The 18,379-nt window shown below is 40.7% G+C and overlaps 1 protein-coding gene across 7 annotated transcripts in view; it reads left to right on the top strand.

The window, feature by feature from the left end:
• The window catches only part of mvb12ba (multivesicular body subunit 12Ba), a 440,949-nt gene that overhangs the window by 32,321 nt on the left and 390,249 nt on the right, over positions 1-18,379 (top strand). For 2 of the 7 annotated variants that reach the window (XR_013278800.1, XR_013278799.1), the window contains one exon: positions 72-496. The exons of the other annotated variants lie outside the window; for them this stretch is intronic. The gene's annotated coding sequence lies outside the window, so the exon portion shown is untranslated. Of the gene's footprint in view, positions 1-71; positions 497-18,379 lie in introns of those variants that run through there. 7 annotated transcript variants of the gene reach the window in all.

The raw sequence follows: 18,379 nt of genomic DNA, 5'->3' as shown, positions 1-18,379 counted from the left end.
GTCCGTTGAGGGGGGGGGGGGGGGGTACTGTCATGTTGCTGGGCTCTCAATGTGTTTTCCTTGTCTCACAGTGCCTGATTAATGAGAGGGGCGTGTCCCCTGCACCACACCTGCAGTGCATCACCTATTAGGCCTTCATAAGGACTGGGACTCCTTGCAGCCACTGTCGGGTCGTTGCTCCGTCTGCTCACAGCCATCGTCTAGTGTTTCTACTGTTTTTCGCCTACGCTAATTATTATAGTCAGAGATTCTCGTTTTTCATCTACGTAAGTTTTGCTACGTCTCTTTTTGTTCCCACTTTTATGTGGCGTGTTTCATAGCTATAGTAAGTTGTTGCTTTCTTGTGTTTGTGGTTTGTAGCCTTCGGGTCTTTTTGTGTTGTGTTAATTTCCCTCCTTGCAATTTGCAAGCACCTTTTTTGTTAACCTTTTTCCTGGCTGTGTCCAGCGCTTTATGTTCATATTCACGTGTTTTTGTGAATAAAACCTCTCGCTTACTCCTCTGTATTCTGGGATCCACTCTCCGGTCGCACCGGAACCTTAACAGTAATCACAATTACAAATAAAATAACACAAACAAAGATCCGAAACTATACAACAAAAATTAATCACAATTACCAACCAAAAAACACAAACTACGAAACAAAACAACAAAAAGCAATCGCAATTACAAATAAAAATTAAATAAAAAAACACAAGCACAAAATACGAAACAAAACAACTAAAAGGTTACCGCAAACACAAAACGAACTATAGTAACATTAAAGACCTATCGTAACATTTTCTTAACGGAAGTATGGAAGTACTTGGTCGCCCCCCCGCTTCACTAGTGTGTAGATGCAATCTGCTCTGCTCCTGCTTTGCTTTGCATTCTTTCAGCTGATAACTGCTTTTTTCTTTCTTTTTCTGGGACTTTTCCTGGACATTTGCCTCGATGTGGCCGTACTACCTTTTTGTTTGGTAGATACACCCGGCTGGGTGCATTTTTCATCATTTTTTTGGAAACTCCTCACGCTAACGTGAGCACGGCCTGCTAATCAGCACTCGACTGCTACTAGCAGCATGGCTGGACGAATGATGCCTTCCATCTCGACCGATGAATACCACAGACTTCTTCAGAAGATGGCAGTGCTGGAGACAAGAATGCACCGCCTTGAAATGTTTGTGGAGGTGAATGGAAAATCTCAGAATGACACCACACTGCCAATGTCTCCAAACGGTGATCATGAGCATGCTAACAAACAGCTAGCCCCATCCACCAACACTCCGTAGAATGTGCTGGGAGCAAAGCCAAAACTGAGGAGTCGTCGCCCAACAGCTGACCTGACCGACAACTAATGCCTGAGGAAACACGTCGGCCTATGCAAAAGGCTACCCCAACCCCAAGAAATCAGTCTTGGACGTTGGTACCAGCAAGAAAAAGGAAACAGTCTCTTGGCCGACGGAGACAAAATACTGATATCGAACTGAGAAACAGGTTTGCCGTGCTGTCGCCGAGCCAGCAAGCCTCGGGGGATCACAGCACCAGTCAAAGGTATGAAACCGGACCTTCTCAGCAAATGCGTTCAGCTACTGAGACACAAACACTGATAATAGGCGACAAAGCCTTGTTTGGTGTTAAATGTCTGTGCAGCAGAAAAAACAAAAGTTCTGTTAGGTTGCTAATGACATGGTGCTGGACATTTCTGAAAAAGTTGACAAGATTGCTACTGACTACCCAACTGTGAGATCGATTGTGATTCACACAGGAGCATTCGATATGTTGAAAAAACAGGTTTTTCTGAGTGGTCCTCTGCCTACTGTCCGACCTGTCTCGCCATAGAGTCTCACCAATAGGTTGAGCAATCTGGTCAATCTCTCCATACAGCTAAATAAAAGTCTCTCCAAGCAGCTGTCTACTAATGACTGTTCGCCCATGCTCCCCCCTAAGATGCCACATTCAGCGATCTACTAATCGTCTGACTCCACCAAGCCTCAGCAAACGGCTCCCCACCCGCCGACCTCCATCTTTGGCTACGGAGAATCTCAACTACAGCTCGGTCTGATATGCTTTGGGTCCAGACTACATATACGATACAAAAAATGTGTGTCCCCAGAATAAGTCAGGACCCAAGGAAGCTTGTAGCATTCCTGTGATTACAAGAAATAGAAAGTTGACGAGAAGAAATAAGTCAGAAGCTACAAACCAAGTCAGTATAGCTTGTCAACCTCTGACTAAACCAGCGTCTCCGATTACCACTGTGAAACTAGCGCTACTAAATAGAAGATCACTAGTTCAACAAATCATTGTTGATTCATGACATTATTATGACATATGATCTTGACTTATTTCTCCTCAGTGAAACATGACTAACAGAAGGTTCCTGCAACACTTCTGAATGAGGTAACACCAGCAAATTTTAGTTTCATGAACAAATGTCGTAATGGCAAAAAAGGTGGTGGACTTGCTGACATTTTTAAATCTCTATTTCAGTGTAAAGGAATTTTATTGGGAGGCTTTAATTCATTTGAATATCTTAGTCCTTTGGTAAAAGGTGAACCAAATATTGTCATTGTCATAATTTATAGACCTCCAAAACAAAAAGGCAGATTCATGAAGGAATTAGAAGAAATGCTGTCAGTAATTTGTACTGACAATGACTATCTGGTCTTAACTGGAGACTTTAACATTCATGTTGACAACAACTTGGATAAACATACCAAAGAATTTTGTAATATACTTGATACTTTTGGTCTCTCACAACATGTAAAAGGTCCAACACACAATCAAGGTCACATTCTTGATCTCGTCATCTCTAAAGGTGTTGACATTTTATCTGAGGTGAAAGATCTGGCTATTTCAAATCATTCCTGTGTGTTTTTTGAATTGCAAACAATCCCAGAAGTTCAAACAACTACTGTCTCTATTAAAAAAAGGTACATAAATAAGAATACAAGCAACATGTTTATGGAATTAATGGCTGCATCACCAACTGTAAATGCAGAGACCGTTGATGAACTTCTGGATGAATTCACCTCAAAAATCTCGAATGTTTTGGATGCTGTTGCTCCTATTAAAACTAAGACAATTTCATCCCGAACTAAAACAACTTGGAGGTGTTCTACCAACATAATGACTTTGAAATCTAAATTCAGAAAAGCAGAGCGAAAGTGTAGAAAAACTAAGTTCATTTTGACCTGTACAGACAATGTCTTTGTCATTTTAACCAAGAGTTAGTAATAACTAGACAACAACACTTTTCTGAAGTTATTAGTAGGAACCTCAACAATACACGGACTCTATTTGCCGTGGTTGACAAACTCGCAAATCCCCCAAATCAAACAGCGCCAGAACTCCTCTCAACAGATAAATGCAATGAATTTGCCTGCTACTTTAGTGAAAAAGTACAAGCCATCAGGTCAAACATTGTTACAAACCAGCAAAATAACAAAATGATGCAGCACTTAAAATCACCCAGGAATAATTTAATTACTATGACAGAATTTGACTCAGTGGCTCAAAATACTGTAGTAGACTTGGTTCAGCAATTGAAACCTTCCACAAGCTGTTTTGACTCAATACCATCTGGCTTTTTCAAAACCATTTTGAAATCTGTTCAGATCGATTTACAACAAATAATTAATTGCTCACTTCAATCAGGTGAGCTTCCTAAATCTCTAAAACTCAGCAATTTCTTGAGCTTAAACAGACTTTTGGATAAATTCCAGTCAGGTTTCCGACCTCATTACAGTACAGAAACAGCTCTGATTAAAGTACTGAACGATATAAGATTGAGCACTGATGCAGGGAAGGTATCGGTGCTCGTCTTGTTGGACCTAAGTGCAGCATTTGACATGATTGATCACAATATACTGTTAGACAGGCTGGAAACTTGGGTGGGGTTAAATGGAACAGTCCTTAACTCATTCACTCCCAGCCATTTTCACAGAAGCAGTCCCGTTCGCTCCCGGCTCTTTTACTGGATTTTGACTGATTTTGCAAGGCCCACAAAATATTGTTTTCTATTGCTATAAAAGCATGGAACCTATCAAAAGAAAGATTAAAGTCTCTTCTTTCATCAGAAAAAAGTATGTTTCTATCTGTTTCCGTTTTGCAGCAATTAGCATTAGAAGAGAGCTAAGTTTCAGCAGTTTTCACAAATCTATTTAAAATTGTAAGTAATTGAGCTTTTTTTTCTAGATGGTCCTGGTTGATATCCTTTGCTCTGCTGCCACCTGCTGGCCGTTTGTAGAATAACTACCATTTCTGCAACCGTTCTTTGCAGTTGAGAGGCTGCATCAAAGACTTCTGTATGCTCTAGCATAAAAAAAACAAAAAAACGTGTCAATACGTCTTTGGGACACTTAGAACATTAAAAAAAAACTTATTTATACGTTATTGGGAGCAAATGAGTTAAATGGTTCAGGTCCTATTTGGAGGAAAGGAGTTACTTTGTGGCTATTGGAAATTTTGAATCTGATCGAAAGGCCATGACATGTGGGGTCCCTCAAGGGTCAGTCCTTGGACCCCTGTTGTTCAGTCTGTATATGGTACCTTTGGGTCAAATGCTTCAGAACGCCGATGTTGACTATCATAGTTATGCAGATGACACACAACTGTATTTATCAATGTCCCCAAATGACAGCAGTTCTATTAACGTATTGTGTCATTCTCTAGAGCAAATTAATAACTGGATGAACCAAAATTTCCTTCAGCTAAACGAAAACAAAACAGAGCTCATTGTTTTCGGCAATAAAGAAAAGAGGATTGCTGTTAAAAAACAGCTTGAGTCACTGTCTTGAGAAACTAAAGACCAAGTTCGAAATCTTGGGGTACTAATAGACTCAGACCTGACCTTCAGCAATCATATTAAATTCATCACTAAAACAGCCTTTTACCAGCTGAAAAATATATCCAGACTGAAGGACTGCATGCTTCAAGCAGACCAAGAGAAGTGTATCCATGCTTTTATCTCCAGCAGACTAGATTACTGTAACGGTCTTCTGACTGGGCTCTCTCAAAAGAACATGAGACAATTGCAGCTCATTCAGAACGCTGTAGCTCGAGTTCTGACCAAAACAAAGAGATCAGAACATATTACTTCAGTACTTAAGGATTTACACTGGCTCCCATTCAGCTGTAGAATCGATTTTAAAGTTCTGCTACTCGTCTATAAATCACTAAATGGTTTGGGTCCTGAATATATCCAAGAAATGCTGATTGAGTACAAACCCAGCAGGGCTCTGAGATCTACAGACTTGGGCCAAATAGTGGAACCCAGAGTTTCGCTATTATGTTGCACACAGATGGAATAGGCTACCAACAGAAGTGAAGTCAGCCCCGAGTGTAAATGCTTTTAAATCCAGGTTAAAAACTTTGCTTTTTTCTTATACCTTTGATTAAGGACTTTTAAACATCTTGATGCTTATGTGTTGTCTTTCCTTGTGTAAAGCACATTGAGTTGCCTTGTGTATGAAATGTGCTATACAAATAAATAGAGGTGTGCGAAAAAATCGATTCATAAAAGAATCGAGATTCTCATTTATGGATCGAATCAAATTAATATTTAATATTAATATTATATTATATTATATTATTATAGTATAATATAATATAATATATTATCATAATATTATTATCTTATATTAATATTTAATATCCAAAAATCGATTTTATTTCAATTAGAAATGAAGGGGAAAAGGCAGTTGTAGCCCACATGCTGTTTTTGTGGAAAAAGGCACTTACAATACAAAATTAATAAATGTTTAAAAAAAAAAAAAGAAGACACTTTAATGTCTCTATTTGTCATTTTGTCTTGCAAAGCAGACTGGAGCCAATCATGACAATGTTGTGCATATCTGTAAATTGAAGCAGAAATCATTTTGTCAATCAAATAATTTTGAATCAAAAATCATTTGAATCGAGAATCGAAAATCGATTCTGAATCGAATCATAGACCCAAAAATCGTAATCGAATTGAATCGTGTGACAATCAAAAATTCCCAGCCCTACAAATAAACTTGCCTTGCCTTGCCTTGCCTAGGTGGGGGGAGGGACGGAGGAATCATACTCATGACTGATTGGACGAGAGAAGAGGGACAACTTGATTGGACGTAACATTTTCCGAACGGAAGTAGTTGGCAGCTGGGGGGAGGGCCAGAGGACTCATAGTCACGACTGATTGGTTTTTTACCAGGAAGTCATTACGTGTGGCGTAGTTTTCCGTTTGTTTGTTTTTTTCCAAAAATGAGCGCTACCAATGAAACAAGCGTAGCTGCAGCTATCAACCAATATTTTGATTCTGGACATGCATACAAAGTGATACTGGATATGCTTCGGACTTTTCACGACATTCAAATAAGTTTGCGGACGCTGAAGGCGGATGTAAAAGAGGTTGGGCTGTACAGACAGGTGAGACGTGAGGTGCCATTTTGACCGAGCTGCAAGGACCAGGACAACTGTTTGGTTATCGGACCATGTGGCAAGTTATTCAACAGAAACACAGATTACGTGTAAAATAGGATGTTGTAATGAGGCTGTTGAAGCAACTACATCCACAAGGGACGGCACTGAGAACACACAGAAGGTTTACAAGGCACACATACCACTCAATGGGCCCAAATTACATTTGGCATGTGGATGGCTCAGATAAACTCAAACCCTTTGGTTTAGCCTTGTTGGAATGTATATGGATTTTCAAGGAGAATAATGTGGCTTGTGTATGGACCTACAAACAACTCGTCTGTAATCGCTCACAATTATATTAATTGTGTCAAGAGTCTTGGTGTCACCCCAATGAGACTGCGTACAGACCTCGGAACAGAAAATTGGACGATGGCGGCAATGCAATGCACTCTTCGTCATGCTCATACCGACTATTATGCAGGCTCATCCAGCCACAGTTATGGCTCATCAACAGGGAATCGGCGCATCGAATCATGGTGGTCGTTCTTCAGAAGAGGAAGGTGGGTCTAGATCATGTGTATGGTGGATGAAAAAGTATACAGCAATTCAACATGGAAAAAAATAAAGCTGAATTGTTGGGCATACCAGAAAGAAAAAGTGGTTCAGATTTATGATAGTTATGATTTCAGCGTGATTTCACATGTAGGCCAAAGTCCATTCTGTGTTTATTGTTTTTATTTTTACTACGTTTGGATGGATTTGTTTGGGACCTGAGAAACTGGAAATTTCAATGGAAGCCATGAACACCAATGCCTACTGAGATTTTGTTTCATCAATGTTGTGCAGCAAAACCTTGGATGGATGCAAGGACCTCTGGAACCAACACAGGATTCGTCCAAGCAGACTCCGCATCATGTCCTGGAGGGATACCATCCATCCATCCATATTCTACTGCTTATCCGAGGTCGGGTCGCGGGGGCAGCAGCTTTCGGAGGGACACACAGACCTCCGTCTCCCCAGCCACTTAAATCAGCTCCGTCGACGGGATCCCAAGGCATTCCCAGGCCAGCCGAGAGACATAGTCTCTCCAGCGTGTCCTGGCCCGTCCCCGGGGCCTCCCGCCAGTGGAACACGCCCGGAACACCTCCCCAGGGAGACGTCCAGGAGACATCCGAACCAGATGCCCGAGCTACCTCAGCTGGCTCCTCACAACGCGGAGGAGCAACGGCTTGACTCTGAGTCCCTCCCAGATGACCGAGCTTCTCACTCTATCTCTAAGGGAGAGCCCGGGTCAATGCAGAGGAAACTCATTTCAGCTTCTTGTATCCGGGATCTTGTTCTGTCGGTCACGACCCACAGCTCGTGACCATAGGTGAGGGTTGGAATGTAGATCTACCGGTAAATCGAGAGCTTTGCCTTTTGGCTCAGCTCTTTCTTCACCACAACAGACCGATAAAGAGTCCGCATCACTGCAGACGCTGCACCGATCCGCCTATCGATCTCCCGCTCCATCCTGCCCTCACTCGTGAACAGGTCACCAAGATACTTGAACTCCTCCACTTGGGGCAGGATCTCATTCCCGACCCGGAGAGGACACGCCACCCTTTTCCGACTCAGGACCATAGTCTCGGATTTGGATGTGCTGATCTTCATCCCAACCGCTTCACACTCGGCTGCGAATCGTCCTAGTGAGAGTTGGAGATCCTGGCTTGATGAAGCCAACAACACCACATCATCTGTAAAAAGCAGAGATGCAATCCTGAGGCCACCAAACAGGACGCCCTCAACGCCTCATCTGCGTCAAGAAATTATGTCCATAAACATTATGAACAGAATCGGTGACAAAGGGCAACCTTGGCGGAGTCCAACCCTCACTGGAAACAAATCCGACTTACTGCCTGCAATGCGGACCAGACTCTGGCAACGGTCGTACAGGGACCGAACAGCCTGCATCAGGGTACCCCTACTCCTGAAGCACCCCCCACAGGACTCCCCGTGGGACACGGTCGAATGCCTTCTCCAAATCAACAAAACACGTGGACTGGTTGAGCGAACTCCCACCCACCCTCGAGGATCCTGCTGAGGGTGTAGAGCTGGTCCACTGTTCCACGGCCAGGACGAAATCCACACTGCTCCTCCTGAAACAGTTATTAGACTTCCCCACGGACCCTCCTCTCCAGCACCGCGGAATGGACCTTACGAGGGAGGCTGAGGAGTGTGATCCCTCTATAGTTGGAACACACACCTTCTTAAAAAGGGGGACCACCACCCCGGTCTGCCAATCCAGAGGCACTGTCCCCGATGTCCATGCGATGTTGTAGAGGCGTTTCAACCACGACAGCCCCACAATATCCAGAGTCTTTAGGAACTCCGGGCCGATCTCATCCACCCCTGGGGCCCTGCCACCGAGGAGCTTTCCAACCACCTCAGTGACTTCGACCCCAGAGATAGGAGAGCCCACCTATAGGGATACCAGATGAACTCTTATCTCTTGCCTCACAGGCAATTAACAGTTTCATGGACAATGACATTACATTTTACATCAAATATAAAAATGAAAGAAATGAGAAATATATTTATTGTACATACACGCCTTAATTGAGTTGACTGCCATTGTTCAAAAGTACAATTCTACCTTCTATGTAAACCTGACATTTCATACAGATTGGCCTTTGAGGACCATATTGTCCTGTATCAAAAGAGAATTAAGACTCCCATAAAATGGGGATTTCCACGAATCACCATCATATAACTGATTCAACAACCTCACGACATCTGCCAGAGATGTAAATTGCTGACCTGATACCAAGTTTTACAAACTAAGGCAGTCTGTCAGATATGATAGGGGAAAACACCCTGATCATGATGACAATTTGCACAGACATAGTGACTTTTAAAACTCTTATCGCTGTAAGAAATTCTTAATTTATTTTGGGTCTCGTTTTGCAGATACGGTTCAAGGGACTGTGGATTTGCTGTTGAGGACAGGCAGCTAGATGTGTTCCCTGAGGCAAGGCAAGGCCTCGTCTCGTACGGTGATCCAAACGTTGAGGAATACTTACAACAGGCTGTCCAGCAAAATGGACTACAGCAGCCACAGGACTGGAAGTCAGCCTTAGAATTGTATTTTACTCTGAAGGAAATAGCAGGGCTGTAGACATAAACTGCTTGAATTTGTTTCATCTCTTGTTTTGCCTACCTCAGGGGTGAATGAAGGGTTAGGGAACAAGGGTGGACATTCGGACACAGCAAAGTTGTTTTGGCAAGGTACCTTCAACTTAAGGAAACTTAAAAGAAAACGAATATTGCCATTTTCTGTTTTTTTTCCCTATTAGACCAAGACATCCTTTTCAGTTATTACAGTAAAGTTGACTATTGCAAACAAGTACAGTTTTGATTCCTTCATTGTGTTAAATGGCAAATTAATCAAAAATTTACATTTTATTTTATAACCAAAACCACTAAACTATGGAGGACCAAAACTGCCAAAATTCAAAATAAATAAATGACTACATAAATAAATAAATGACAAAATATATACATATACATATATATATATATATATATATATATATATATATATATATGCAGATAAATCCGTTTTTATTTTCACTTTTTGTCATTTATTTTATTGATGTAGTCATTTATTTATCTATTTATATTTAGTCATTTATCTAGTTATTTGGTCATTTATTTATTTAGTCATTTGTTTATGTCGGCATTTATTTATTTTGAATTTTGGCAGTTTTGGGCCGTACAGCCAAGTCGAAATGTTATTCAAATGAGGGTGTGGTCCTAAGCGCGTCTTCGGTTGGACTCCGCCGTTGCAAACTGCCTGTCATTGGTCGAGTGAGCAGCTCGGTGAACAAGGAAGCCGGGTTGCAATCGAGACCTCCAGCAAAGGACGACTATCGTGTCCACTATCACCTCAACTTGCAACTTGAATTGCGAGACAACAAATGAGAGCAGACAGTGGACAAGATAGTCGTCCATTGCTGGAGCTCTCCATTGCAAGCCGGCAAGACTTCCTTGATTTTTTGAGTTGCCCTCATTGGTATTTTTTGTAAAAGTATAGATACACATCATCGTTCGTTGTATTTATTGCATAATGTTGCTTTTATTGTCCATAGAGGCTATCAAAAATAAATAAAAAAAGAGCTGCAAGCAGCTATAAAGGGCCCTCGCAGCCCGGGCCACGTTGGGGTACTTGCACGTTGGGGTACTGGCACGTTGGGGTACTGGCATATTGGAAGCAGAATTTCTTTGAAAATGGCATAATAAACCTTAACATGTGGATTTTTCTTTTGCCAGATGTGATGAGTGTGTCAAGCTCAATGGGTTTTGGTGAATGTTAAGATCTGCAAAAATCTGTACTTTTTTACTTTAATGGAATGATTTGCCATGATTTGAATTTTTTGTAAAAATATATATACACATCATCGCTCGTACTCATTGCACAATGTTGCTGTTATTGTCCATAGAGGCTATCAAAAATAAATAAAACAAAATAAAAAAAGTACGTATGTTTGGATCGGTCTGATGCCAGTGAAAATTTTGAGTGGTGGAAAGTAAAAGAATATTCGTAAATGACTTAGTTATCACACTTACAATGAGTTTACAATTTTTGTAAAAATACAGTAAGTGGGGTATTTTTTTTTCATGCCTCAAGGGCTAGGTAGCGCTGCATATATAACTGAATGTTGTCATAGAGATAGCTTCAGGTCTTGACTATAAACATACATGTCAAGTTTGGGATTTTTTGGAGCATGTACCGGGGAGTTATTAACTCATTCACTCCCAACCATTTTCACTTAAGTGTTTTCCTGGATTTTGACTGATTTTTCAAGGCCCGCGAAATATTATGTTCTATTGCTATAAAAATATGGAACATACCAAAAGAGAGATTAGAGTCTCTTCTATTATCAGGGAAAAATAGTATATTCCTATCAGTTTCCGCTGTGCAGCAATTAGCAATAGAACATACCGAAGTTGCATCGTTTTTCTCAACTCTGCTTAGAACTGTGGGAAAACTGTGGGAGTTTTAACATGGCCTGGTTGATCTCTTATACTCTGCTGCCACTCAACCATTTTCTGCAGTAGAGAGACTGCATAAAAGCCTTCTCTATGCTCTGGCATAAAAAATAAAATAATAATAATAAAAAACGTATAAATACGTCTTTGGGACACTTAAAACATTTAAAATATGACGTATTTATACGTTTTTGGGAGCTAATGAGTTAAGTATATCCTTTTTCATTGCGAAATACAAATTTTGATGCCCTGCCCTCCTCATATAGTATTTCGAAAAGTCAGGATTTTTCCCCCTGTCGTTGGCTCAGGTGTTGACATGGTCCAGGTCAAGTCTGAAGTCAGTCGGATGAAACGTGTAGGAGAAGTGGGCAAAAGTATGCCCCCTGTAAATGTGCTAAAATCGTAAAAAATGGGACATTCAAAAATTCGTAGCTCACTTCCTGTTCATTTTAGCATATAGGTCCAAGAGACTTTTTTTTTTTTATGGGTCCTAAAAATATTCATAGATCTTGCTTAAACGTACAAGCGGGGCTGCTTTGTTAAAACTTTCTAGGGGGCGCTATTGAGTCATTTTTGGAAAAATAGCACATTCTACGATAAAATATTGCTCATTTTGCCAGGCCAGATGTGTGTGCCAAGTTTCATGTGTTTCTGTGCCAGTTTAGACCCTCAAAAGTGGCGTTGTTTTCTTGGCGAACAGTGCTTAGCCACGCCCACAGCGATTCACGAAAACTCACTAACTACATGTTGTGACATCATGAAGGCGGAAACCCTCATCTGAGCAAATGTGAGGTAGGTTCAGTTAACGTGGTTGGAAAAAACGTTGAAGAAAAATTCGTAAGAAAAAAAATCGCAAGTAGGTGGCGCTATCAGTAAGATGAAATATAAGTTCGTAGATGTCTTTAGGGCTGGACTGTCATCAATTGTGTGAAATTTTGAGAAGATAGGATAATCTGGGTCAAGTTAATGCAGCTTTTATTCTCACGAAAAATCTTCAGACTTTGCGGCACCGTAACGGCCACGCCCTTTGGCGAAAAGTTACAATATTCGGTGTGGGGCATGATCAACATGTTAAGACTTTTCTGACCAATTTTTAATTGGATCCCTTCAACGAGCTTGGCACAGTAGCTAAAAACGTAAAGTATTAGATTTATTGTCACCACTAGGTGGCGCTATATATATGAAATAATTTTATCATAGAGATGTTTTCAGGTCTTGACTATTAAGTTGCATGAGTAGTTTGAGATTTTTTGGAGCTTGCACATGGGAGTTATTCAGCATTTTGTCTTTCTGGACAAATGAAATTTTAAAGGCAATATTTGATGCCCCGCCCCCGTCATATAGTATTCCGAAAAGTCCAGATATTTTGCCCAGTTGTTGTCTCAGGTCTTGAGATGATACATGCCAAGTTTGAAGTCAATCGGATTAAAACTGTTTGCAAAGGGGGGAAAAGTATGACCACAGTGAATGTGTAAAAATGGGCCAAAATTGGACATTCAAAAATTCTTCCTGTACATTTTTGCTACATGGTCCCAATTGACTTTTTGTGCGTCCCGGGGTGCTACAAGTGCCTGCCAATTTTCGTGGCTCTAGGTCAAACGTGCCGGGATTGGTTTTAATTTTTTTTTGCTAGGGGGCACTATAGAGTCTTGTTGTTATGACAACATCAGAATATCAAATTTTTTGCCGGGCCCGAAGAGTGTGCAAATTTCGGTGAGTTTTCGTAAATGTTTAGGTCCTCAAAAATGCAATCGTTTGCGGAGAATAAAGAAGAAGAAGAAGAAGAATTTTTACAAAAACAATAGCAACAACTTGAGCTGCGAGCAGCTATAAAGGGCCCTCGCAGCCCGGGCCACGTTGGGGTACTTGCACGTTGGGGTACTGGCACGTTGGGGTACTGGCAAGTTTAGGTACGGCACATTGGAAGCAGAATTTCTTTGAAAATGGCATGATAAACCTTGACATGTGGATTTTTTATTTTTTTTTTTGTAAAAATACCGTTAAGTTGGTGTATTTTTTTTTTATGCCTCAAGGGCTAGGTGGCGCTGTGTATATATAATGGAATGTTGTCATAGGGATACCTTCAAGCCTTGACTGTAAACATACATGTCAAGTGTGGGATTTTTTTGGAGCATGTATCGTCGAGTTATTAAGCATATCCTTCATTCACGATATTGCTTTTAATGTCCATAGAGGCTATCAAAAATAAATAAAAAAGTACGTTTGGATAAGTCTGATGCCAGTGAACATTTTGAGTGGTGGAAAGTAAAAGAATATTCATAAATGACTTAGTTATCACACTTAGAATGAGTTTACATTTTTTGTACAAAATACCGTATGTGGGGTATTTTTTTTGTTTTGCCTCAAGGTCGAGGTGGTGCTGCATATATAACTGAATGTTGTCATAGAGATACTTTCAGGCCTTGACTATAAACATACATGTCAAGTTTGGGATTTTTTGGAGCATGCACCGGGGAGTTATTAAGCATATCCTTTTTCATTGCGAAACGCAAATTTTGATGCCCCGACCTCATCATATAGTATTTCCAAAAGTCAAGATTTTTCCCCCTGTCGTTGGCTCAGGTCTTGACATGGTCCAGGTCAAGTCTTAACTCAGTCGGATGAAACGTGTAGGAGAAGTGGGTAAAAGTATGCCCCCTGTAAATGTGCAAAAATCGTCAAAAATGGGACATTCAAAAATTCGTAGCTCACTTCCTGTTCATTTTAGCATATGGGTCCAAGAGACTTTTTTGTAGGTCTTGGGCTCCCTCATACACCTAAAAATATTCGTCGTTCTTGCTTAAACGTACAACCGGGGCTGCTTCGTTAAAAACTTCTAGGGGGCGCTATTGAGTCATTTTTGTAAAAATAGCACAATCAACAATAAAATATTGCTCATTTTACCAGGCCAGATGTGTGTGCCAAGTTTCATGAGTTTCTGTGCATGTTTAGACCCTCAAAACTGGCGTTGTTTTCTTGGCGAACAGCGCTTAGCCACGCCCACAGCAATTCGCGAAAACTCATAAACTTCGTGTTGTGACATCATGAAGGCCGAAACCCTCATCTGAGCAAATATGAGGTAGGTCCAGTTAACGTGTTTGGAGAAAAACGTAGAAGAAAATTCGTAAGAAAAAAAATTGCCACTAGGTGGCGCTATCAGTTAGATGAAATATAAGTTAGTAGATGTCTTTAGGGCTGGACTCTCATCAAATGTGTGAAATTTTGAGAAGATAGGATCATCTGGGTCAAGTTAATGCAGCTTTTATTTTCACGAAAAATCTTCAGATTTTGCGTCACCGTAGCAGCCACGCCCTTTGGTGAAAAGTGACAATATTCGGTGTGGGGCATGATTAACATCTTAAGGCTTTTCTGACCAATTTTCAACTGTATCCCTTCAACGAGCTCAGCACAGTAGCTAAAAACGTAAAGTATGACATTTATTGTAACCACTAGGTGGCGCTATATGTATAACTGAATTTTATCATATAGATGTTTTCAGGCCGTGACTATTACGTTGCCTGAGAAGTTTGAGATTTTTTGGAGCTTGAACATGGGAGTTATTAAGCATTTGCTCTTTCTGGTCAAATGAAATTTTAAAGGCAATATTTGATGCCCCGCCCCCGTCATATAGTATTTCGAAAAGGCAAGATTTTTTGCCCAGTTGTTCTCTTAGGTCTTGAGATGATAAATGCCAAGTTTGAAGTCAATTGGATGAAAAATGTTTGCAAAGGGGGAAAAAGCATGACCACAGTGAATGTGCCAAAATAGGCCAAAATTGGACATTAAAAAATTCATAGCTCACTTCCTGTACATTTTAGCTACATGGTCCCAATAGACGTTTTTGTGCGTCTTGGGGTGCTACACAAGCCTGCCAATTTTTGTTGCTCTAGCTCAAACGTGCCGGGTTTGGTTTTTATTTTTCTACGCTAGGGGGCACTATAGAGTCGCGTTGTTATAACGACTTCATAATATCAAATTTTTCGACGGACCTGAGGAGTGTGCAAAGTTCGGTGAGTTTTCGTGAATATTTAGGTACCCAAAATCGCGATTGTTTGCGGAGAATAAAGAAGAAGAAGAAGAAGAAGAAGAAGAATAACTAGAGCTGCGAGCAGCTATAAAGGGCGCTCGCAGCCCGGGCCACGTTGGAGTCCTTGCACGTTGGGGTACTTGCACGTTAGGGTACTGGCACGTTGGGGTACTGGCACGTTGGGGTACTGGCATATTGGAAGCAAAATTTCTTTGAAAATGGCATAATAAACGTTTACATGTAGAATATTTTTTTTGCCAGTGTGTGTCAAGCTCAACGGGTTTTGGTGATTGTTAAGACCTGCAAAAATCAGCGTCCTCTTTTATTTTTAGGCAATGAGTTGCCCTGATTGGTATTTTTTGTAAAAGTGTATATATACATCATCGCTCGTTGTACTCATTGCACAATGTTACTTTTATTGTCCAAAGGGGCAATCAAAAATGAATAAAACAAAATGGAAACGTACATACGTTTGGATCGGTGTGAAGCCAGTGAACAATTTGAGTGGTGGAAACTAAAAGAATATTCATAAATGACTTAGTCATCACACTTAGAATGAGTTTACATTTTTTTGTACAAAATACCGTATGTGTTTTGTTTTTTTTTATATAAGCCTCAAGGGCTAGGTGGCGCTGTATTTATAACTGAATGTTGTCATAGAGATACCTTCAGGCCTTGATTATAAGCATACATGTCAAGTGTGGGATTTTTTTTGGAGCATGTACCGTGGAGTTATTAAGCATATCCTTCATTCACGATATTGCTTTTAATGTCCATAGAGGCTATCAAAAATAAATAAAAATATATATATGTTTGGATAAGTCTGATGCCAGTGAACATTTTGAGTGGTGGAAACTAAAAGAATATTCATAAATGACTTCGTTATCACACTTAGAATGAGTTTACATTTTTTGTACAAAATACCGTATGTAGGGTATTTTTTTTTCATGCCTCAAGGGCTAGGTGGCGCTGCATATATAACTGAATGTTGTCATAGAGATAACTTCAGGCCTTGACGATAAACATACATGTCAAGTTTGGGATTTTTTGGAGCATGTCCCGGGGAGTTATCAAGCATATCCTTTTACATTGCGAAACACAAATTTTGATGCCCCGCCCTCATCATATAGTATTTCGAAAAGTCAAAATTTTTCCCCCTGTCGTTGGCTCAGGTCTTGACATGGTCCAGGCCAAGTCTTAACTCAGTCGGATGAAACGTGTAGGAGAAGTGGGCAAAAGTCTGCCCCCTGTGAATGTGCAAAAATCGTCAAAAATGGGACATTCAAAAATTCGTAGCTCACTTCCTGTTCATTTTAGCATATGGGTACAAGAGACTTTTTTTGTAGGTCTTGGGCTCCCTCATACACCTAAAAATATTCGTCGTTCTTGCTTAAACGTACAACCGGGGCTGCTTCGTTAAAAATTTCGAGGGGGCGCTATTGAGTCATTTTTGTAAAAATAGCACAATCAACAATAAAATATTGCTCATTTTACCAGGCCAGATGTGTGTGCCAAGTTTCAGGAGTTTTTGTGCCAGTTTAGGCCCTCAAAATTGGTGTTGTTTTCTTGGCGAACAGCGCTTAGCCACGCCCACAGCGATTCGCGAAAACTCACAAACTTCGTATTGTGACATCATGAAGACCGAAACCCTCATCTGAGCAAATATGAGGTAGGTGCAGTTAATGGGGTTGGAGAAAAACATTGAAGAAAAATCGTAAGAAAAAAAAATGCCAGTAGGTGGCGCTATCAGTAAGATGAAATATAAGTACGTAGATGTCTTAAGGGCTGGACTCTCATCAAATGTGTGAAATTTTGAGAAGATAGGATCATCTGGGTCAAGTTAAAGCAGCTTTTATTGCCACGAAAAATTACCAGACTTTGCGGCACCGTAGCGGCCACGCCCTTTGGCGAAAAGTTACAATATTCGGTGTAGGGCATGATCAACATCTTAAGGCTTGTCTGTCCAATTTTCAACTGGATCCCTTCAAAGAGCTTGGCACAGTAGCTAAAAATGTAAAGTATGACATTTATTGTCACCACTAGGTGGTGCTATATATATAACAGAATTTTATCATATAGATGTCTTCAGGCCGTGACTATTAAGTTGCATGAGAAGTTTGAGATTTTTTGGAGCTTGTACATGGGAGTTATTCAGCATTTTGTCTTTCTGGACAAATTAAATTTTAAAGGCAATATTTGATGCCCCGCCCCCGTCATATAGTATTTCAAAAAGTCAAGATATTTTGCCCAGTTGTTGTCTCAGGTCTTGAGATGATACATGGCAAGTTTGAAGTCAACTGGCTGAAAAATATTTGCAAAGGGGGAAAAAGTATGACCACAGTGAATGTGCCAAAATGGGCCAAAATTGGACATTCAAAAATTCATAGCTCACTTCCTGTACATTTTAGGAAATGGCTTCCACTGACTTTTTTGTGCGTCTCGGGGTGCTACACGTGCCTGCCAATTTTCGTAGCTCTAGCTTAAACGGGCCGGGATTGGTTTTTATTTTTCTACGCTAGGTGGCGCTATAGAGTTGCGTTGTTATGACAACTACATAATATCAAATTTTTCACCGGGCACGAAGAGACTGCAAAGTTTGGTGAGTTTTCGTAAATGTTTAGGCCCTCAAAAATGAGATCGTTTACGGAGAATAATAATAACTAGAGCTGCGAGCAGCTATAAAGGGCCCCTCGCAGCCCGGGCCACGTTGGGGTCCTTGCACGTTGGGGTACTTGCACGTTGGGGTACTTGCACGTTGGGGTACTTGCACGTTGGGGTACTGGCATATTGGAAGCAAAATTTCTTTGAAAATGGCATAATAAACGTTTACATGTAGAATATTTTTTTGCCAGTGTGTGTCAAGCTCAACGGGTTTTGGTGATTGTTAAGACCTGCAAAAATCAGCGTACTTTTTTATTTTTAGGCAATGAGTTGCCC

Source organism: Festucalex cinctus, chromosome 15, assembly GCF_051991245.1.
Source record: "Festucalex cinctus isolate MCC-2025b chromosome 15, RoL_Fcin_1.0, whole genome shotgun sequence".
NCBI classification, from domain to species: domain Eukaryota; kingdom Metazoa; phylum Chordata; class Actinopteri; order Syngnathiformes; family Syngnathidae; genus Festucalex; species Festucalex cinctus.
The sequence above is the reverse complement of the archived record's forward strand: the minus strand, read 5'-3'. Positions and strand labels throughout refer to the sequence as shown.